The sequence below is a fragment of the Octodon degus genome, unplaced genomic scaffold (genome assembly GCF_000260255.1).
Source record: "Octodon degus isolate 3935 unplaced genomic scaffold, OctDeg1.0 scaffold00036, whole genome shotgun sequence".
NCBI classification, from domain to species: Eukaryota; Metazoa; Chordata; class Mammalia; order Rodentia; family Octodontidae; genus Octodon; species Octodon degus.
Window position 1 is genome coordinate 5,129,041 of NW_004524612.1, and position 24,379 is coordinate 5,153,419.

At 40.3% G+C, this 24,379-nt stretch overlaps 1 protein-coding gene across 1 annotated transcript in view; it reads right to left on the minus strand.

Moving 5' to 3' along the window:
- Psd3 (pleckstrin and Sec7 domain containing 3) overlaps nt 1-24,379 on the minus strand; it is a 563,673-nt gene that overhangs the window by 204,822 nt on the left and 334,472 nt on the right. The window lies entirely within an intron of this gene.

Below are 24,379 nucleotides of genomic sequence, written 5' to 3' on the forward strand. Positions count from 1 at the left end.
GGCATTCGGGTCAAAAAAAAAAAAAAAAAAAAAAAGAATGAACGTGCGGGGCTGTGGTATTTTTACACCATTTCTGGGAACAAAAACAACAGATTATTATTTAAGTCCATACGCTAACCACATGATAAGCAGACCTGCTTTACGTACGACACACTACATTCTGAGTGCATGCATCACTCTAAGGAACATAAGTTCTATCCTCGGTTTAACTAAGCAGGCAGATGGGCGAGATCTGCACTGGCACCTTCCTCTGAGCATCAACATAGACACGCATACTAGAATCCAGAATGCCAACTCCATCACACAGCCATCAACGTTGTACAGGGTGAACGGTGGACGGCACCTTTCACAGAATTGTCATTTCCCACAAATGTTATTTTTGGTCTTCTTGGATTGCTTGAAAAATACTGGAAAGCAGAAAATTCCTCAACTATTTTGCTCCTCTCCCCAAAAAATGTTGTAAAAATTCTAATCAAAATAAACACCTGAAAATTCAAACCTTAATGAAGTTTTTTGCTATTGCTATTTTTTTTTTTGTTTATCTTTCCCTTTATAGGCAGACCTTAGCTGTTTAAGTACCATATACCGTTCAGAACTTAGTTCTCCTTGTAATTTAATTAATAAATGCTTTTCTGGTTCACAAATTATTCTGGGAGGCATAGGTGGAAAACTAGGAAAACTTCAGATTCATAACATTCTAATGGTGAATAGTTTAAAGGAGGAAGATTAAGCCACTAAGATATTCAGACTGGAAATTCTTCACAGCTATAATCAGTAACAAGGAAACATATGATTCCCCAGAGGAAATAAAGACATTAGGCAATAAGTAAATCTTTGTGGAGGAAAAAAAAGACTAGGATATATAAAGAAAAACATGAGTGTTCCTACGTTTAATTATTAGTTCTAGACTGGCTGCTGAAATACCAAGCATATTTAAAGAAATAAAAGGCCAGGCAATCCTGAAAAGGACCAAATGTAAATACAGTGCACTCACTGGAACTCGATGGTAAACCATAAAGGGTCCAAACATCTGTGTTTTATTATAGGGTTGGAAGAAGAAGATTATACAATTTGAAATCTATTTCTTTAGCTTCCATTTTTTGTGTGCCTAATGGTCTATAGATAATAGGCTTATGTTATAAGTACAGTGCCATTCACTACTAATAAACCTGGTTATAGGATTCCATCTTATTTTTAGTGGTAAAAATATAAACTAATCTTTAACTTTCATTGTGAATCGACAACGTAAAATTGTACATATTTAAGGAGAAATAAAGTAATGTCACAATGTCAAATGCTAAATTAAGCATAGTGACAGTATTTGAAATTTAGTCGGCCTTTTGGCACTCTTATCAATTTAAGCCAAATATTCTTAAAGATGCCAAACTAGATAAAGATAACACTGCTAACTATGTTTGTCTTTCTTTTTTTACTGTATTTAGTACAGGGTCTACAGGGTCTCACTATAAAGATCTGACTTGTAGTGATCCTCCTGTTTTTAGCCTCTCAAGCACTGGGATCATAATCTTGCACCACCACCCACCACACCCAGTCTCAATTACCCTCTCAGCATCCTCCAGGGGTGGGGCTGGCATGGCACACCAGGGATTGAACGCTGGTCCCTAGACTTGCCTAAGCAGTTGCTTTAATCCACTGAGCTATCAGGCTGGTCCACTGCTAGCTATTTTTAAAACGTTCTTTCCAAAGAAGATTTAAGAAACCATAAGTAATGAAACATCAAGCCAGAGATAACATGCTTTGTTGTTCATGAAGAAGCTTGCAGAAATGAACTGCAAGATGGGAGCTACCGGGTGAACGCTGAGGAGGCAGCAAGCCCATGGGGGAGAAGGCCTCTGCAGTGCTGGGCTTTGCTTTCCTTGCTTCAGGGTCTGATGGCAAAACGGCCTGCAGAACTGGACACTGGCACTGCCCACATGGACAGCTCCTGCACTGTTAAGATCCTAGATTGTCTCCACCCTGCTCTGCTGTTTAAATTTTAGCAACCTAACCTTTTTCCCCTCAGAATCTGACCACAGCTCTCTCTTCCTTTTCCTATGTAACTTCTGCTTGTCAGTTTTGATACCTTCTCTAGAGATGAAGACAAAGATGTCTTGGTGTTTCTCTTGTACAATCCTGCAGGACAATACATCGCACCTGCAGTCAGTTCTCTAGGAGCCTTGCTATCAGTAAAGATTATTGTATTACTGTCACAGCAGGAAGAGTTTGGGTGATCTTGAAGAAGTCTCAGTTTCTCTTAAAATCTCACCCCCTTGATAATTCTTCAGTTTCCTTACCTGAAAATGCAGGGATACCAGTGTGCACCAAAAATCTTTTAGACTACTCCCATTTCTAAGAAAACTGCTCTCCGTTCCTAATAACAGTGAAACAGCCCTAACTAGGCACCTGCACACCAGGAGCCAACCAGAAATCATCCTCCTCCACTATTGGCACAGCAAGAGGAACACACTATTCCTCTATCATTGACCCTTTGTTTCCTGTTTGCCCTAAATTCATTTGGACATCCCTTTAGGAAGCCAGCCCTTGTAGCAGTCCTTATCCCATCCTTCAGCTCCACCTTCCCCCAGGAGATCTCCCAGGATTTCCCACCACTCCCATGAGCTGAAGCTCTGGGTGCCTCCTGAAAGCAGCAGGTTCCTTCCCCTCCAGAAAAGAATCCTGGTACAAAGTCAGCAAGGAATGAAGGAACAGAAAGGACAAAGAAAACATCCTGATATTTTCAGATCCAGATATAAAAAGGGACTAAATTATCTTGTTATTTGTTTTTAAATTTTTTATTCATTTTAATGAGAAAAAAGATAAAATAGCAATGAAACAGTTTTAAAACAGGTTAGGAGGACAGTTATAATAATTAATACATTACATATTGTTGTCTTCAGAGTAATTATTCAGAGGACAAGATGCAGACATGCTATCTTGTCTAAACACTATTAGTACAAACTTTTCTTCTCAACAAACTAAGAGAAAATAGCTGTATATGTATCCTAACTATCTTGTGTATACATATATATTTTTTCTTTTTTTTCCCCAAAAAAACTGTCCTTTATTTACGCTTTTGCCAAGTGAGTAACACATGACACTAAGTTGCCTAGTGAGTAATAGCTGATCTTAACCAGACAGGATGTTCATCTCAGGAGTAAGGTAGCTTGTTTGCTTTAGGCCCTGGGCCTAGTCCACCTACACATACTCGATCGATTTCCTAGCTTTGTGGCTCCCAACATATCCCCCTTTTTTGTTTTGTTTTGGCATAGATGGTGTTCCACCACAGTTAGAGAACCTGTATTTGGGGAAGTCTTTAAAGGACATTTTCGTACTGGAAGCCAGGCTAAAGATTTTGTTTTGTTGTTGTTAAATTTTTTAATACATATCCCTAAATAGGACATAGGTTAGAACAAATGAAGCTGGGATAAAGTGAGGAAGGACCACAAGAAGGACAGGAGGCACGGGATGTTCTGAACACTTCTTACATGCAGATCTCAGTTGGCCGTTGTAACAACTGTCATAAGGAAGTGCTACGAGGAAGTTACAAGGAACAGTTATACGGCAGGGATGCCACACCCAAACTACTTTTGGAGAAAGCAGCTATGTCACCAAGCCAGTAAGTGGCAGGGTTAGAACTGCAAGATGACTGGCCCAAAGCCCGCTGTTCTTTCTTTAGGGCTTACTACTGTCTGCTCTCAATTTGCATAGTACTGGTTCATGTGACCGACACCACCAGAGCAGGCCAACTTTATTCCCACCTTGAAAGCACAAAGTTTAAGAAGCCAATTTTGGGACATGAGTGGGGAAGTGCCACAAAACAGCGAAGCTGTATCAGTACATTTAAAATGTAATATCCTCAAACTCCGTCTTGGGCAGATTACCCACCAGTACCATGGTTTCTTGCATTATGAGGTGGTTTCTCTGACCTACTTTAAATGCCCCCGAGATTGCGACATAGACAAATGGACATCAGCACATGGCATCTAATTTTACTGTGCAAGAAGAATACTCTGCCCTCCTGTGAGTGGCAGGTGAAACAGTGACTCCTGCAGCAGAATGAAGGAATGGGAGAGGGGGGAGGGGACCAAAAGTGCCAAGGAACAAGAGGACCTTTTACTTGCTAATCCAGTTTCTTGGAATGGCCCTTCTATTTCCTTGTCTTGAACTGCTTTTGGACATTCCATCCCTGTTGCACCTTGGGGTCCTTTTAGAAACCCAGTATACCTTGATTGCACAACCAAGATACGTGTACCAAGACATCATATGCCACGCCATAAATATGTATTATCATTATGTCAAATAAAATATTTTCTGAAAACAAGAACCATTGTTGTATAGGCAAAATCTACAAAGACAGAAAGGCCTTAAATTTGCTTCACAGATTTGTGTACACTTAAATCACAGTGGCCTGGCAAAAGGTCCCAGCACTCTAAAACAGTATCAGAACACATAAACATTGACACATGCAAAGAAAAAAACAAAACCTTGGTCAGCCACATAGCTCGGTAGACTGAAGCGCCTATAAGCAGGCGCAGGGGCTGGGGGTTTGATCCCCAGGCCTGCCATGCTGGCCCTGCCCTCGGGGCACACTGAGAGGGCAACTGAGGTTGAGACTGGGCTTGGTGGCGCGCGCCTGTAATCTCAGCTCTTGGGAGGCTGTAAACAGGTGGATCACTATGAGTCAGATCTAGTAGTAAGACCCTGAACATCCTGTAGACCCTTCCCTAAAATACAAAAAAAAAAAAAAGAAAAAAAAAGAAAAGAAAAACCAAAACCTAAAACTTTATAATCATAAAAAACTTTGTATGTCACAGTTAAAATATAAATACAAATATTCTTTGAAAACATGTGCTGTTGTTACATATATTTCTATACATATTGTCTGTCTTTTATAAATATAGATGCCTTTTGTGCATGTATGAGTGAATTGTGGCTCCTACTGTAACCAAGCAAACCATCACCACCTAGTGAGCAAAAAGCAATTGATATCCATCCTGTATTTAACCCTAGGCTTGACGATTACATCACCAATCTGCTGTTCTTCTCCAGAGTTTAATCACTCTGATAAAAGTAACTGGAATTACTTCAGGGTAAATTCTAACACTTAGGCCTCTTGGTTTCTTTCCCAAGAAGACAAAAGGCTGTTCACACCCACACTCGTGATAACCTTCCACCACTGGGATTACAGACTAGGACAGTAAGTTAATTTTCCAGGGAAGACATATGTTCCAGAGAATGGAAGGTATCTACTAGCTTGAAGTGGCTGAGGGCAGAGAGAAGCCTCTTGTGCTTTCCACTGTGTCAGTAAGTCAAGGACCTACACCCAATACCTACACCCAATGCCTACACCCAATGCCTACACCCAATACCTACACCCAATACCTACACCCAATACCTACACCCAATACCTACACCCAATGCCTACAGCCTTAGGGATATATTTCTATTTGCTGGGCTATTTGTATTTAATAGTAAATAGCAGGCTTATCTTATTATTGCTATGGTTATTTCTCTAGGTTCAAGTTTTATGGAAAATGAATATTAACACATTAACTTAGAAAGGGGAAAGAGCCTAACACGTCGCAGCCCAACACCCCACTATTCACACAATAGTTTCTAGACTTCAAAATCCATACACAGCAATGTTAACAGAAGTACCATCATTCTACTAATGTTGTGTTGGAGGTTTTCTGGCATTTATTTCTTTAAAATAACATGCTACTAATATTTTCATCAAGTATCTTATAATATGCTAAGCATTACCCTGAGGGCTTCACATGAATTTTTTACATTTAATCTCCACCACCAGATGTTAACCAGATAATGCTTTTCAGTAATATACAAATGAGGAAAATGATGGAGAGAACTGAGAAAGAAAATTTGCCCAAGGTATTAAAATTAGTTTTAGGTATCAGTGAAGGGGTTTGAACACAGGCACCCTGAGCAGGTATCACACATCCTTCAACTGTTTGTAGTCTTTTTTACAACTGTATTAAACATCTGTATTAAACATAACGTACTAGCGCTTTGCTGTGGCCATCTGTATTACTCTCAACTTCTTGCTATTATACACATCACTGCAGTTAATGTCTTTGTACATGCATTTTGCACATTTAACTATCTGGCATATTTTCGTTTTAAATAGTACCACAATTACAAAAAAAAAAAAAAAAAAAGTGTACAAAAAGTTCCCATACACCTTTCACCCAACCTTTTCCTCATGTGAAAATGTTACTGTAACCATACTATAATCACCAAAACTAAGACTTAAAATTAGTACTGTGTCACTAATTAAACCACAGGACAGAAATTCCACTAATTTCCTTCTACTACTCCTTTTTTTTTTTTAATCCCAGGACTTTAATATCTCTCAAATGAATGGCTCAGCTAGTCTGTAGCCTGCCATTCCATTTGGGTTTAACCAAGGGTTTCTTACGTGTACAACAAGGTTCAGCATTTGATGAAGGATGGTGAGATGCAACGGAACTTTCCTTGGCACTTTACAGGCTTCCTGATGCCTGCGTGTTGTACCAGTGGTGAGGTTAATCATCATAAATCCACTCCGATGCTGTCTGCTGGACCCTGGCTCCACAGAAGCAACTAGTTTCTCCATTCTAATTAATTAACATCTCGGGAAAGATACTTTCAGTCTATGCAGATATCCTGTTTCTCCTCAAGCTTTCACCAACTGATCTTGGCTTCCAACAGAGGATCCTGGGGCACCAATGATCACTGTGCTACTTGCCTAACACTGGTTTATCTATTCCTCTTTCCTTTTATGACTGCTAATTCACATGCAATACCTCTCTCTCTCTCTCTCTCTCTCTCTCTCTCTCTCTCTCTCTCTCTCTCACACACACACACACACACACACACACAAAACAATTGTTCAATAAGTAAATGGATTTTCATTTCAAATAACAGATTTTCATTTGATTCTCCAGGCATAACCTCACAGTATCATTCTCTGGCTGAAGCGGTTCCAGGTTGGGCCATTAGGAACTCCTCCAGGCTGGCGGGGATGTCCCCCTGGCAGGCCTCCTCAATCAGAGCACGTCCTTACCTGCTGGCGGCGCAGGATGCTCTGGGCCTGCCTTGAACCTCCCACAGGATAGAACCAGCCTCTTCTCAGTGGCATCAGCGTTCTATTCCTTGGTGAACAGAGTTCAGAAACCAAGGGTGGTCACTGTTATTAAGATGTCACTGTCTCCTGCTCCCCTAAGGAAGCTGAGCTAGGAAATACATGTCACATACACTGGCCCAAATGCAGTGACATCCACATGCATCACATTTCTGCGTGTATACATAAAAAAGAATGAATTCATATTGTGTCTCCAACTGTAATTCACTTTAGTCTCTCAGGAGTGTCCTGGCTTATTCCTTGGATGAATTTGTTTATTTTTCAAAACTAGTACATACATAAAGTAATGATAAGGTAATAATTTCAGAATTACTAGTTTATATCACTGTGGAGGAAAGATAAATCACAAATTAGACTATGAGCATATATGGGGTTTTTCTATACTTTTTTGTATGTTTTGTCTTCCTTGGTTGGTAAACATACTGTTTAGTAAACTTACAATAGTTTTTTTCCCCCTTCCATATTGCCTTTAGAATAGTTATAAATTACTTTCTTTGTAATACAATTCAGCTTATTTATCATTGCTTGTATTTTATATAAAATATATTTTTTTCTATTTTTGATCTGATGTAACAGCAGAATTTAACAGCTCACTTCTACCTTAATATCGTGGCCAGTCAATAGAGCAAATGGGACAGAGGTATTCAAGGAGGACATCCCTGTGACCACGAATGCTCATCTCTGTGTGTGCACACATGTGTGCATGTGCTGCATGCGTGTGTACTTGTGTAAACGTCAATATTTAAATGGAGGTGCCCCCTTACCTCACAGAAATGTGAAGCTTAGGAAGCTATGGATTCTCAAGGCTGAAAGAGGTTCTCAGACACTAATACTGACTCCAAATTTCTTTCACTTAATAATAATAATTTCAAAACACATTCTAAGTTGGAGTTTGGTCTTTTTACAAAAATACATTTGGGTACCAGAAGAAGTGCTGACCCCACTTCCTGAAGGTCGCATGAGAGCGATCCTTACAAGCAGCTTTTTCATTTTTAGCTTTATAAAGAAGGGAAGTAAAAGTCCATGGGCACATGAGGAAATGACCCAAAAGAGCCACTAAAAGTTGCTTTTCACTTTTTGAAAATCATTTTTTTGGTGAGAAAAGAAACTTGAAACATAAGTAAGTTACATAGTGGATAAAGAAATATAGTCTCAAAGTAAAATATGTAGGACTAAGAAGAGAAATCACCAATCTTTCAGAGCTACCAGCAAATATACCTTATGATGCTGAGCTGAAGACCTGAATGGGAACAACTGGAATTAGCAACAGTTCCTGGCCTCAATCTCTTCTCTCCTCTTCTCCTCTGTCTCTGTCTCTCTCTCACTGTACATGTTTATGGTACCATAATGAATCCATCTCCCTGGAGATCTGGTATATATAAATGTCACATCATATTTCTTTTTACATTTCCTGTATCTCCCCTCTCACCTCTTAATCTCCTTCTCATTTGCCAAAGACCTATTTTCTATTGGCTATCTTTTATTTTGTTCTTTGATTTATCTGCACTTTGCATTTCTCATACAAGAAAAACCATCTCATTTTCATCTTGTGTATCTAGTTTACTTCACTCATTATGGATTCAAGGTGCATTTATTTTCATACAAATGACTCAAGTGTATTCTTCTTTATAGCAGGATGATACTCCATTTGATATCAAAACACCAGCAGAATTGGATGGAGGACAGTGACAAAGAGACTGCCACAGGGTGAGACCAGTGCTTCCCTTGCAGGCTACAGCAGTGGCTGAAGGAGCTGCTGTATCAGTTACGTGCAGCTCAGATGGCGCTCAGATGGTGGAAGGCACCTTCTGCAAGAGCCTATTTCTCTTCTCAAAGGTGATGCAAAGAGCCACAGAGGATGAATGGGTTTCCTTGGTCTCTGTCACCAACACTGCAGGTGTCCGTGAAATATGAAAAGAGAAAGAAGAAAAACAAACACAGGCTGGAGATAAAAAGAAGACCCTGAAAAGACCAGGAATGTGAATAACGCAGACAGGGCTTAAGAGTAAAATGTGTGTCAACAAAATGAAAGCTTTGATCCCCAATAAAAGACCCCTTAGCTTTCTGCTACTATATCTTCCCCTTTTCATTCTATTTCTCATGTTCAGCTTCTGAAAACTAGCATCCAGCTGTGCTGGGTTTCATTATTTTAGACCTTATGTATACATCCTTTAGGAGCTACAATAAAAACAACAGTTGGCAGTTCGCTTTCTATTTTTAAAAGGTTGGCAGGAAGTATGTTATGACTTTCTTGGCTAGGTGCATGACTTTCAAAACAAAAAGTATATGTAATCCTTTTTAAAAGTTTATAAATAAATTGGATAAAAAGGAAGATAAGTGGCACAGAGCAGCACTAATGAAAAGGACTACCCTTTTATGTGGAATCACTATACAAAAAATCAGTTTTATGACATGGCTCCAATTTTTAGCAGACATCAGAGATGGCCCGTGAGCACAGGGTCTCCCCACATGCTCTGTGATTATACTGACCCCCACCCAAGGCGGGATACAAAGTCCACCAACAGCGGTGAGAGGCACAAGGCCTGCAGGGCAATAGAAAGTGACAGCAATATATTTTTATGTAAGGCCACAGCCCCTGGGATCAGTGGATTCATAGTTCAGGAAGTCTATAAATAATGGAAATAGCTTTTCCGGGGTTCCACATGTCATTCTGTTCAGTTCTAACAGCAGCAGAGAAGGTAATGCAACAAGTAAGAAGAAAAAGGAGAAAAGGAAAGCACACCATAAGCAAGCTTAGTAGGAACACAATCGTGGGTCAGCGCCGTGCTCAGTGCACCTCACCCCATGGCCTCCGCTCTCCACACGGGCTCTTACACCCTTACTCCGCCCAGAGGCCTCCAGGTCGGCTCCACAGTATCCATTAGAGTTGCAAAGACAAGTAAGTGCGGCCAACCCGGTGTGGCTTCCCAAATGCTCTTTATTCAGAAAGACCTCACATGTTGTGGGTAACTCTATGCAGATCTACAGATGCTGGTTCTTCCAAAACTACCATCTACTGATTAATAAAGCATTCCTCTAGGCACTGCCCAGAAGGAACCTGGGAAGTGGAATGAAGTTTGCTGACCAGTGGACCTTAATAGAGGGAGGTTACTCTGAACTATCCAGGCGGGAGCTTCAGAACGCCTGAGGAAGGCAGAACAGCCACTCAGTACATGGACATGCACCACAAAAGGATAATGTGAGAAGAAATGAGGTGAAAGACAGACAGTGCAGGGTATGGAGTTCATCAGCATTCCGCAGAATGAAAAAGACTGCCTATTGCCACTGGCTTCCCAGATGGAAGAAGAGCATTCCAAGCGAAGGAATATGCGTGGTCTCTGGGAGCTAGGAAGGACCACTGGCCATTAGCCAGCCATAAAATGGACCTCAGCCCTACAAACCAACGGAGCTGAATTCTGCAAACTGCCTGGGCAGAGTTGGAGCAGATCACCTCCAGCAGCTCCAGAAAGAAATGCACCCTGCGTTATCTTTGACTTTGTTTTATGAAACGTGGACCAGAAAAAGCAGTGAAGCCAACCCAAACAAATCCTGCAAAATGGTGCACTGTATGAAGCCACTGTATTTGTGACAATCTAACAACAATAGAAAACAAATATACTCTCTGGTATTTTATTATATTTGATACTTCAAATCTTAGTGTGCTGGGGACCAAGGGACATGAATAACCTTTTACTATGCTGAGCAACAGGCTACACGACAGGGTTGCTGTGGTCTCAAGGCTAGTAAGATCTTGTTAGGAGCAGAAGGGTTCAGAAAACTGACCTGCTTCCTGGCTGTGTGGAGAAGGCTCACATCCATAGTATATTTCAGTTGAGGACAACTTAAAGGATGACGGCATCCAGGGCACAGGGAAGAACGAGTTTTCAACCAGCTTTCCCCTGTCTACCACAGAGTCTACCACCCCTTCTCCTGTGCTCCTGGCTTGCTACTAAAAGTAGGCTGACTGCTGGGATGGGTGCACGTGTCCACTGGCGACAGGTTCCCCTCGGTCCCTTGTACACTGCATATTGTCTTTTGTCTGTCCTTATTACCTGTCGTCCTGTCTCCCAACATGTGTCATAATTACCCATATGCCTTCTTAAAAATGCACATGGCCTTATTCACAAATATTTGAAACTGGGGAGAGGCAGGGTCAGCCAGAGGAGGGTATCAAGCTTTACTTATATCTTCCACCAGACATTCTCTGTAACATCTCCTCCGAGCTACACATCCATTCCCAGGCAATTCCCATCGTGGCCGCTCTGGAGGAAATCACTCTTGGTTGTTGCCCTTACCACCATCCTTTAGTTCTGTCTACCTAGGACTTTACATAAGAAAACCTACTACGAAGACAGCAATATGCACTGTACTAATTATTGTAACTGTCCTACTAACCTGTTTTGAAACTGTCTCATTGCTATTTGTTTCTCAATAAACTTAATAAAAAAAAAATAAGATAAAATAAAAAAACGTTGCCTAAAGCTGCAGCCCGAAGCTCCTTTCACTGGTGCTCTGGGCATGCCCGGTCCATTCTTTTTCACTGTTAAATGGTACCGCACTGTGCGGCTGTGTCGCACACACCTCATGTATGTATCCACCTGTTGACCATTTATGTTGTTTCCAATTTAGGGCTATGACTATCTCTGAAACACATCGCTTTGCTTTTCTTGAGCTGCTGGATCACGGGGTATGTATAGTTTTATAAGAAACAGTCACACCTTTCTCCAAAGTTGGTTTTTTCAACAGATTTGCATTTGAGAACAAACATTTCAGTCTTCTAATCTTTCTCCCCTTAGCCAATATGATTTCAACGTATAGCCAGTATTGAAAACTATTATAATAAAACTCCTTCAAAGAGGGACTCATGTCTTACTCATCTTCATTTCACCCAATATATTTAGAACAGCTCTTACCAAAATGAGAAATTATGAATCCTACTAACTTTCGTCTGACTTTTGCCAAACATGGCAAACCTACCAGGCATGGCTTTTTTTTTTTTAATGTATTTGGTTGTTACAGGGCCTCACTACGCAGCTCAGACTCAGTGATCCTCCTGTTTTCAGCCTCCCCAGTGCTGGGAGTACAGGTGTGCAGCACGAAGCAGGGCTCTGGCAGGCTCAACTTGCCTTGGGAGTGGGGCTAGTGCAGCACGTGGAGCCGGGGATCCAAATGGGGTCTCTGAGCTCGCCTGAGCAGGCACTTCAGTCCACTGAGCTATCTTGCTGGCCCCAGGCATGGCTTTTAAACCTGTTCTGGTTTATATCTCGAGTCCCCTCAAAGCTCATGTACTCACAGGTGGGGTCTGGGGTGGCGGTCAGACCGTGGGGCATGATGCTCATCTGTTACAGCTAGATGCGATGCTGGGAGGGGAAGCCAGCCAGAGGACATGGGTGACGGGCAGCAGAGCCTCACGGGTCCGTCTCCCCTCCCCCTCCCCCAGTCTCTCTCTGTGCTTCCTGGTACCACACCATGCACAGTTCTCTTGTGCCATGAGCCACCTCAAAGCCAGCCAAATATGGACTGAAATCTCTGCAAACAGTGAACCACAATAACCTCTCCTCAGGTAAGTTGTAGGTGTCAGATATTGTGTCTCAGAGACAAGAATGTAACTAAGACAATATTCAATCAAATTTAGTACAAAGGTCTGAATGCAGCACTTTGTACTTTGTGTAATCATCCGCTACATGCTCTGTACCAAATTCTGAGGCACATGAAGTTACGATCTGTTATCCTATGAAGGGCTGCGCCTCGAGAGCCAGCCACAGACCTTAGCACACAGACGAGCCTCAATGAACGAGCCGCGTGCTCTGGGAAGGAAAAGGTCCTTCCTCTAAGTGTATTGCTGAGGCGGATATTGCCTCGTTTGCTTTAATCAAAACAGTAACACACAAGTCTGCATGTTGGCAGAGTACTCTATGGCTTTTCAACTTTTGGGAGAACATAGCTTGCCCTGACTAAATGGCTTCTCTCTCAAGAAAAACAAAAGTGGAATTATGTACGCACTGAGCCACCTACCCAGTTCTGCACACACATGACATTGGTCACGCGCTGCTTCCAAAGCCGTTCCATGGCCAGAATCATTGTTACTGTGTCATAATTAGTTATTACTATTATCACTGCAATTATTTCCTCAAAAAATATTTGTTGAAACTCTGATCTGTCCTAGGAATTAAAATAGAGGCAAGGGAACTATGCCCAACAAGACATAGTCCATCCAGCAGAAAAGTATAAAAATGAAATATAAGAAGTGAAGCCATGCTGTTATACTGAGCTGTAGGGGACTCAGGTCAACAATTTCTGACATTGCCAGTCAAGCAGAAGACCCAATACTATTATGGGATACTGGACTCTTTTAGAATATTTTGCTGAGTTTACACACCTATAATATTCAAATAACGGAACTTAACAAAAAAAGGGTATACAGATGAATGTCCATTTTGTATCTGCGTATTCAAAGTCATTAGGATAGATATATAGCTACATTCTCTTAATGAATAGAGTGATCTGTTCTAATGGTGTTTGTAAATAGGATATCATGTCCGCATCTTGTATAGCAATTAACCACTAGGAAGAATGTATGCAATGTGTTAATTATTGAAACTGTCCTACCAATTTGATTTGAAACTATCTCATTGCTATTTGTTTATCAATAAAATTATGGAAAACAACAACAACAAAGAATAGGGGCAGGGAGGAATGACAAACAAGTGATAGATAATCATGTAATCAAAAATAACAGTGTCTCAAAAATCTTTAACTCTTCAAACATTTGTTTTTAACCTTCAACATAACAGCTAACTAACAATGGGAAATGTAAGTAACCCTTCCAAGTAACATTCTAGCTATTTAGATTTACCTTTGATTCAGGTTTCTAAAAGAAAAGGAGAAAACAGTAACAAAAGTTGTCTATCTTGCATCCTCAAGGAATAACTGCTTCTAGAATTAAGCACTCTAATGGTTAAAATACTTTCCTTTGTGGTCTTCATCAATAAGCAGTGGAATCTAAATGGACAGTGTGTTCACTATCTGGGGAAAAGTACAAGGGTATCAAAATTCTTCTCACTAGCTCATCTAGATGATGGGGGAAACGAATGACTCTATTTAACCAAGTATTCTGGGAGGTGACAGTTATATACTTGCATCATCTCCAAAACATTCCTTCTAAGGTATAGAGAAATCCAGCTATTGATCTTTTTCCCCTCCCGTCCCCTCCCCCCTTCTCCCTCCCTTTCCCTTTCCCTTTCCCTCCCCTTTGTCTTTCCCCTTCCTTCTTTTTCTTTTTTTTCTTTTCTGTCTTTCTTTCTTTCTTTCTTTCTTTCTTTCTTTCTTTCTTTCTTTCTTTCCTTGGTAGTAATTGAAACAGAATCCAGGGTCTTCATGCTACATGTCCCCACCCCCTTTCTTATGTTTGAGCATCTAGCAAAGTCAATAAGTTGCCCCACTTCTCTTACTACAGGCTGTACCTCTGATCCTAGTCACATAGCTCTAATTCACAATCCTGCCTCAGCCTCCCACAATGCTCAGATTACAGGACTATGCCACCATATCTGGCAGCTATGGGTATTTCTGAGAAACCAACACTTAAGCAATAAAACTATGCTCCTATGTATGGAGAGTTTGAAGGAAGAGTTAGAAACTAAAATTTAAAAAAAAAAAAAAAACCTTTATAGTCCATCCTTGGTACCCATAAAGGATTGACTCCAGGTCACACACTTCCCAGCGCACCAGTATCTACAGATGTTCAAGTTCCTTGGAGACAATGCTACTTACCTACAACCTACGCATATGCTCTTGCATAATTCAAATAATATCTAGATGATTTATAATACTTAATGCAATGCAAATGCTATGTAAATAACTATTGTACTGCACTGTAGAGAGAATAGTAATAAGAAAGTCTACTTGTCCAGTATAGATATAATCGTTTTCCCAAATGTTTTTAACCTAAGGTTGGTTGAAATGGCAGATGCAGAAGGCTGACCATAATAATGAAAATCCAAAACTGACAGGATGGAATTCAAGAATGATCCAAGGGCAAAGAAGTGAATTATTCTATATCAGTGCATTTTGTGATTGAAGCAAATTATTTAAATGCCAAAAACCTTTATAAAACAGTTTTCTTGGCAATCTTTCTAAAGCTACTTCACACTCTCTGTCTCCTTAATCAAGCTAAGTAAACACAATGTGACATTTCTGATGACTCACTGCGCACATCCATTAGGCCACTCTCTGATACTGGCTGCGCGGATCTGCCTGCCCCGCTCAGTCCCCTCCAGCTCTCCCATTTGGAAACCAAGAGCCCTTTTCAGGTTTTCAGATCAACTCTTACCTCCCACTAACACATATCAGAGCGGCAGCACTCCCTTCACATTCAGCTTTCTAATTCATGGCCAAACTGAGAAAATAGTTTTTCTCAGCAAAATAACTTCAACTGAAAATTTAAGTAAGAATCTTAAGACTTGCATCTAAGACAATTAATTGTATGTGGCTACTGTCTTGTTAATGGAGACCTGGCTCAGAGCCAAGCAGTGGCATGTGCCCAGCCCTCTTTCCAACTTCAAGCAGTTGTTGGTCTACTGGTGTGCACCTGCAGCTGCAGAGCCATCCGCCTGTGATGTACCATGGAAGAGACCAGGCCAAAACTTCTGAAGTAAAAATTGTAGTGTTATTAAAAGTAGGCACTGAATGAGGGTCTGAGTACAATATGTGGGATTAATTGCACACATTCTATGACATCCATTTATCCCGGCTATTTGGCTATTTTTAGTTCTAGCTTTTTGCTTGTTTTCATCTTTCACAGTCATCAGTACACCTGACCGCTACATAGGGAAGCATGACTATAACTACAGAACAAACGGTTTTCCTTTATGAGATACTTTTACTGAACAGTTACAGATACCTTCCAATTGAAATTTCTTCCTCTGTTACACAGTGGACAAGCAGACACCACCGACAGGGCACATGACTGGCTGTGACAGTGTTTTTAAGCTTGGACTGTAGGCCTTCTGAAAGAAGTGTATCAGTGCTACGGAACCCATCCATCTCCCTTCTGGTACACATAAGCACGAAGAGGATGGCTGAAATTCACAATGTGACCAATTAAATTCATATCCATTATACATGTTCATGCTTGACTGATAGCAGCAGCAATCCCAGTGCACTATATTATGAGGTTTAAAAAAAGGTTCCACACTTACAAACATTCAAAATTCTATGGAAGCATCTGCGTATGAAATCCTGTAGCACTTCTTCTTGATCAAATTAAAAATAGAATCTGTTTGGGAGTCATTAATATTCCATTACAGTACCCTTAACGATTACTACCACCCCCACTCAAACTTTTTCCTTTTTTTTTTTTTTTTTTTTCTTTTCAGTTAAAAATCTGTTTGTACTCTTTAAGCAGCATCTGTTCTGTCAAAACGTTCTAACAGACTTCTTTGGGGAGAAGTTTTTTAAAACATGAACATGATTTGTGGATATTCAGCTACTTCTAAGTATTACCCTCATTATCGTCACCATTTTTCATTCAAGGCCTGGACTGTGCTAGCGGCAGCTCCGTTGTTCTGTGCGTGGTGATCACATGCCTGAGAGCAACAGCGCGCTTGCAGACCTCCGCGGGAAAGACAAAAGCAAAGCATGCCGCGCGCCTTTAATCGCATACCTCGGCTTGACTTGCTTTACTGAAAAAGCAGCAAGATTCCACATTTTGAGCCAAAATCTTTAAAGCTTCTCGAAGCTCAAAAAGCTCAAAAAGCCTGCTCTCTTTTCAAGGACTCCGCTCCTTACACTGGGATACGCAGCCAAGCCCTTTCTGCCGGAGACACCGCTGCTACCAGGTTTCCGTGACCTTCTCTTCGAGAGAGCTCACCTACTCGAAGCAACAGTTGATGCTCTTTTTATAGCTACACTTAAATACCACCCATAAGTTCCTATTCTCAACTACATACTCCAAATATAACTCAGATCAAGTATTTTTTAGAATTCACTTCAGGCTTTTCATTTATTAAAAAAAAGTTTAGGCTTGTTTCGGACTGGGGCCCTCTTCCTTTCATGCAGTCCTTTGGGTGCACTCTGTTTAAGAACGCTGCTACTACTACAGTAAAGCAATTTTCTTGGCTTTAAAGCCAAACATGTGTTAGCTGCATTAGTAAGTATACAAGTCTTTGTCTTACCCAGTGAGTGTAATAGGAAAGTTAAAACAAGTTTCCAAAAGAAATGGTGCAAAGAACCCTCCCTCCAAGTATTTAGAATGAAAGCATGCTTATAATCACCTATAGAGTTTCTCCAACTTCTTTTTTAACGAGGAACATTTCTCTTCTAAGACAGTGCCTAAGGGAGTTTGGACACAAAAGAAAAAAGCAGCAACTGGCCCAGATGGGAAAGAAGGTTGAGGTGAATGGACAGTGGTACAGTGGGGGCTTTACAAGCTAAAAACCTGAAAACGACAGGCACAGGACAGTTATCTTGTTTCATTAACGAAGAAACTAGGGCATGAAGTAGTGAAATGATCACCTGAAGGTTCCATCGCATGGCAGCCTTCAAGGTCCCACAGTTACAAAAACTAGTGCTTTCTACATGGGTACGATGCCAGCTCTTAACCCATCTCACCTTATTGTTGTCCCATTTCATATGCCAGAAACTGACAAACAAAGTTGCCTGACCCAGGTAAATTTTGGGCCTGCACTCCAGAGCTGCCACTGGGCATTTCCTACTCTCCCAAACCCCGATGGATCAAGCATCACTAACCGGGAAGACGGGCTTCAGGCCCTTCTACCCTTTCTCATCTGACCCGTGCAGGTTGGGTAGGTAAAAAAGGAGACAAAGGGGCAATCTGGAACACAGTCTAGCAACAGAAGCTCCAATAACAAGCTCAGAATAATTCAGCGCTTAATACACCTCCATAGATACCATTCCTCCCTGCACGCGAGCGCCACATCTCACAGGCACAATGACTGCCGCCCCATTTTCTACCTCTACCCTCGGCTCACGCAGTTCTCCACAGCACCAAACAGTCACAGTTTCATGTCATTTCCCATTTGTAATTCTCCAAAATAATCCCCTGTCCTTTTCCTTAATATATCATTAGTTTTAATAATGCTCCATGTTATATCTGAGCTATGCATCATGACAGCTAATACTCGGGGCAGGGAGATGGCTCAATGAATAAGTGCTTCCCGGGCAAGCGCAAGGGTCTGAGTTCAATCCTCGGTTCTGCCTCCCTCCAAAAAAAAATAAATGATAGCTAATACTTTCAAAGAATGGTCAAGAATAAATAATAAAAGTGAGCTGAGTGAAATGTCACTAGACTCATAAAACATGATAGCCAACCTCTAGTTGAACAGAGAAACTGTCCACTTATTCTTTAAGTGGATCTTCTTTCATTATTCTTTCACTGAAAGTTATAAATTGTAGAATCATATTGAGGTGTAATAAATAGACTTCTTGCACCTTTTATTAGTCTCTTCCAGTGTTAGCCTTTGAAAAATAATAGTATAATATCACAAACTGTAAGAAAAACATGATCTTACTCGGTTGCCCCATCGAGCCTGTAGCGGATAATTGTGGAGGCAAAGATGAAAGGAGCAAGCAAATGAAGAGGAGGGTGAGGAGGCAGAAAGAAAGGACAACCTCAGGTGGCTTCAGGTCACCCTTCCAGTAGAAAGCACAGAAAAGAAGGGTCACCGTCAGAGTTCCATTGTCTATCTTCTCCCCAGCAGAAAGGGTCAGATTAGAGGCACAGGCAGAGCTTGGGAGTGAGCCGGCTGGTGGGCTCTCTTTTAAGAACACTGCAGCTCTCGGTGTCAGCGTGAACAAGACCTTTTTGGAGTTTGTTGTTATAAAAAGTTGCTTATCTCTAAGTCTTTAATGGTTGATTTCACTGTTGTTGCTTCCCTTTACACACAGCCACAACTAATGGGTAATGAACTCACATAATGCAGATTTATATTTCTTAATTATGCTTCTGCCTTGTCCAACAAGATGCATTAATCTTTGTGTTAAAAATGTGTTGTTCTTTGTTGACCTTTTCTGTTCAAATATTGTTCTGGCTAATTTTTGCATCATTTTTATCAAATAGTTATCCTGAAGATTATTATTATTATTATTATTATTATTATTATTATTATTTTGGTGGAACCGGGGATGCCTGTATTATATTAAATACAAAAATTTCATTTAAAAAAAAAACATATGAAATGGTTTTGGTCAACTGGAATCCTTAAGGAATGAGTGCAGGTCTGTATGTTTTTAAAAACTTCCTCTAAAAAGAGTCTTGCCTAAATTCTGCCCATTAAGCAAGGAGGGGAAAACAAAGTCACCTGAAAAAGAACTTTAAGTGATATGCTGACCAATAGGTTATGCAATGACTTAATTCACATGTTATTTATCAACCCCACTAATTACATGAAGCATTTCAATCCCCCTTGGCCAGGCATACTGATTTATGATTCACGTCCTCCATTTAACTGCTACTCCCATTTCATACAGAAAGACAGGAACACACACACACACACACACACATGCATGTACACGCACACGCACACACGCATGCACAGGCACACACACACTTCATTATTAACTACAGATCAGTAAGGAAAATAACTTTTTGCATTCCCTAAGAGATTATAAGCTAATTTCAAAGTTAATAAATTCCCAAGTAAACAGAAATGATAATGGCAATTTCTACCAAAATAGGTGACTATATTTCTGAAGAATGCCCCTACATCAAACATTTTAACACAGCAATGACTTAAAGAGATGTCACATAGACTTTAATGATTTCTGCAACAAAATCTTTGTAACTGAACTATTCACAACACTATTGCATTATTTAGGCACGCTTAGGAGGAGATGTGTTTTGAGACACTAAAAGTTGTGTCCGGCTTTGGTTTTCAATAATATACACTACAAACATTCTGACAAGTTTTATGCTTTTGCTTGTTGTTGTTGTTTCTGTTCTCTCCTCCTGTTGGCATCTACTAAATGCATTTGCTGAAAGAAAACATAAGGAAGAAGGAAGGGAGGGAAATAAAAGACTTAATCATCATGAGAATAAATATCTCAGAGAACACAACTTGAACAAATAGAAGGGATTAAGAAAATTGGGACAGAACACAATTATGGATTCATCCATCACTGTTAGTATCTTTGATCTGAATGTCTCATAAAAAGGCAAATACCATGCAGCCCATAAGACCCTCTACCCTATGTGTCCCTATGCCTTTCTTCAACATCTCCTTTCCTCCTTGTTCCCACTGCAACCTCCTTTTTTCGTGGAAATGTTTTAAAGTGGCCTTTCCACCACTCCGTATTTCATAATTGGTGGCCATCACCCCAAGTCCCTCTGTTTTGCTCTGGATATCATGAAGAATAGAGACACCAACCTCCAGACTTAGAAATGAAAAACAAATTGAACTAAAGATCCAGATGCAGATGCCCTTTTAAAATCTGTAAGAAACCCAAAAGAAATACAACTGAGAGAATAGGAAGGACTGGCCAAATAAATAGCTCAGCAGATTAAAGCACCTGCACACTGGTGCAGGGGCCGAGGGTTCGATCCCCAGGCCTGCTGTGCTGGCCCCACCCCTGGGGCGCACTGAGAGGGCAATTGAGACTGTGTGTGGTGGCACACACCTGCAATCCCAGCTCTTGGGAAGCTGTAAACAGGTGGATCACTACAAGTGTGATCTAGTAGGGAGACCCTGAACATCTAGGGCCTTCCCTAAAATATAAAATAATAATAATAAAAAGAATACAATATTGTATTAACTATAGTTACCGTACTGTAACAGAATTCATCCACACTAACTGACCTTAGCACTCTAGCCCAGCCATCGGTAACTGCATGCCACTCTCTGATTCTAAGTTCAACCAATTTAGTTCCACACATAGAAATCTGTCTTCTATGTCTTGTTTATACCTCTCAATATAATGTCCTCCAGGTTCATCCATGTTGTCACAAGTAACAGGCACTTCCTTTTAAAGGCTGAATAGTATTTTATCATACACATATGTAATCCTTTATCCACTCATCCCCTGATGTTTCATTCCATATCTGGGCAATCATGAATTTTCAAAGCTTTTTGATAGTGTAAAAAGCTTCAGAAACAGACACATGATGACAAGCCACCCTTCATTCATTTCTTGGCATAGGCTCCTGATGTGCCTGAGAAAAAACAGGTTCCCAAGCTAAGAGTCATGAGTCCCTGGGACCACCTCAGTAACTCCTAATCCTGATCCTTCAGAACTGATCTTCTCCACTGGGGCAGACACAAGCAAGCAGGTATTCAACCACCAAGGATCTTTACTCATACCAAATAATTCACATTCACATATCCATTGGTATCCCAGGATTACACTGAGATGTCCAAAGCCTAAGAACTAATTTGACTTGGCAAAGATTCTTCAAGACCCAACTTTCCAAAGTACCCTCTACTCTTGGAACACGGAGGAAGTGACTAATGACCTAAATGCACATTACATATAAATATATAGGTATCTATATAAGTGTATACATCTTCACTTGGATATAAATACATATGAATGAGGGATGAACCCTGGAAGAGAATGAGGGTATTGATAAAAAGGTAAGGATGATAAGGTGATGGTTAATGAAGATTCATTTGTAGGTCGCTGTCACCATTGAGCATAACATGTTTTCTTAAAAAGCAGCAGACTTAGAGTGCAGTATAATGCAGCTCTATTCTTGTAGCACTAATCTCATTTGGCTGTTGAAGACATATTATACCTTCCATCCAAATACCTACAAGAAGGAATGAGATGTCACTCCAGCAAACTGTGAACTAAACGATGACTAAAATAATACTAAAGCCAAAAAATAGGAAACTCTTTGCATTTATGATATGCTAGGATTCTAAAGCATGAAAAACACTAAATTGTTCAATGATTAAAATGACTAGGCAAGCCAGGTGTGGAGGCATATGCCTCTAATCCCGGCTATGCAGGAAGCTGAGGCAGAAGGACCACAAGTCCCAGGCCAGCGTGAGCAGTTCATGAGACTATGTCTCAAAATTTTAAGGGGTGGAAATGCACCTCATTGGCAAGTGAGAGGCAGTGGCTTCACTTCCTAATATGGAGTAAGAAACAGAGAAGAAAATAAAATAAAAGTAGGTGGAGGGGTATAAATAAAATCTCCCATTCTATAGAAAAAGAAATTGCTATCATTTAAATGAAGTTGCCCACAGGCCCTTAACTATTAAGAGAGAGGAGCTGATAATAGAGCCTGGTCAGGATAGCTCTGAGGTCTATAATCATCATGCCATGTGGCTGCTCAAAGACATCAGCCTTTTTATCTTTGTGTCCGCTCTGGTCATGTCCCTACCATCTTGAATACTTACTGAAGTCCAGGAATATTGCACTTAGTCTATGAGAGCCCAAAGCAGAACTCCCCTCCCCCCCCCCGCTTTCCTTTTCTCCTTGTCCAAAATGACGCTTGAAGTTTTAAAACACCTCCAGTTGTTAAGATGGGCAGGCCTTGTAAAGCCACAAAAAATGACAGGTGCTTTGTCATACTTAGTTGAGTGAATTACAGTCTTGATTTGATCATCTCCTACGGAGAGATGGGTATGAGGATGTTTATGGTGGCAGAAGGGGCTGGAGATGAAACAGACTAATAACCTAAGTAAAAATTAGTCCTCTTACACAGCAAAGACCCATTTCAAACAACACTTCTGTCCTTCTGCTCTGAATGACATCCTGTCACCAGCTGTCTCTTGTATGCAACTTTGAATGCTAGGTGTCATAAACTGATACTCTAAGCAAGTGTGGAAAAGTTCTTATCGCACTCAACTCTGTTTAGGCTATTTGAGTAAGCAATGGAGACTATATTATTACTGTAAACTACAAAAAACACACAATGTTCGTCTCTCCTTTCAATATCCTCTAAGGCAAAGTAGAAACAAACTTTAAAGGAATTCTCTGAATTAAAGTCCTAAGGCAAATTTCTAATTTCTCAAAAACCTAAATATATTATGGCCTATTTTTTTCTTAACCATTTTTATTTAGAGAAAGCAGAATGTGGTTTATGTTTTTATTTTGATGTGCAACAACTGCCCATTTTAAGAGAGAAAGCCTCTCCCAGCATTTTGTGATCTCTAAAAGACAGATGTGTTCCCCAAGTCCCACACTGCCTGGTGATCACATAGAGGACTTTCAATAAATGTCCACAGCTATGCAAGTGCACAGAATGTGCTGTAAGTCCAAATGCGATTTCCAGCCCAAAGGAAAGAGAGGAGAGAACAAGATTATGGAAAGCCTGTAAAATCATACCAAAATCTTTTGTTTGCCTATATGTGTGCATGTGTATGGCATGTGTAGAACTTACTCCAAATTTCAAATAAATATTTCACCCAAAAATTTATTTCAGTCACAGATAACTACTGAATAGAGAAATGGAAGCACAAGAAACAAACCAAAAAGAAAACCAGAGAAAAATGAAAGGAAAATCAAAACAATGGGAGAAAAGAAAGGAGAAGAAAGGATAAAGAAAGAGAAACAGCCCTCAAAATAATAACACAAAAATGATCTTTAAAAATCTTTGGTTATTGAAATTCACAATAGGAAACATTCCTACTCCCATTCCAGACAAATGGCTGAGGTTTACTCTGAAAGCAAATCAATACTTCACCAGACAATTTTCATGCTACATGCTACTATCATTTTCAGAATCACTGGAGTGTCATCTTCATAGTAATGAACGGCATAATATCCATTTTTCCTCCTGAGATTTATAAACATAATCTCAATTGCACAACTCCAATAAATCATTAGGTAAACTCCTAGAAGGGTAAATGATAGCACCTGTTTGTAACCAAGGTGAACAGTAGCCACTAGATAGTACACTAACTACACTTGGTTTTAGACAGCTCTATCAAACTCTTCATGTCTACCCAATAATTTCCCCACAATTCTACAAGTTACCATAAGCCTACAACTAATGACTAACAGCTTCACTATGATAATTTTCCCTTCTAACATGAGTTGATAAAAGCCTTACAGATCCTCAGAGAAACTCTTCCTAACACCACTAGACCGAAATAAGACTTAGATCATGTAGCCTCAACAGAGGGTACCTAACATTTAACTGTGTCACAATCCTGCAGCTTTCATTTCCCTTTCCCATTTGAATGTGTACTACCAGAAAGGGCAGCATTTACTCTACAAGCAAACAGCCTAGAACTAACTTCTTTATATGGTGAACTGAATTTTTTCTCCCTGTTT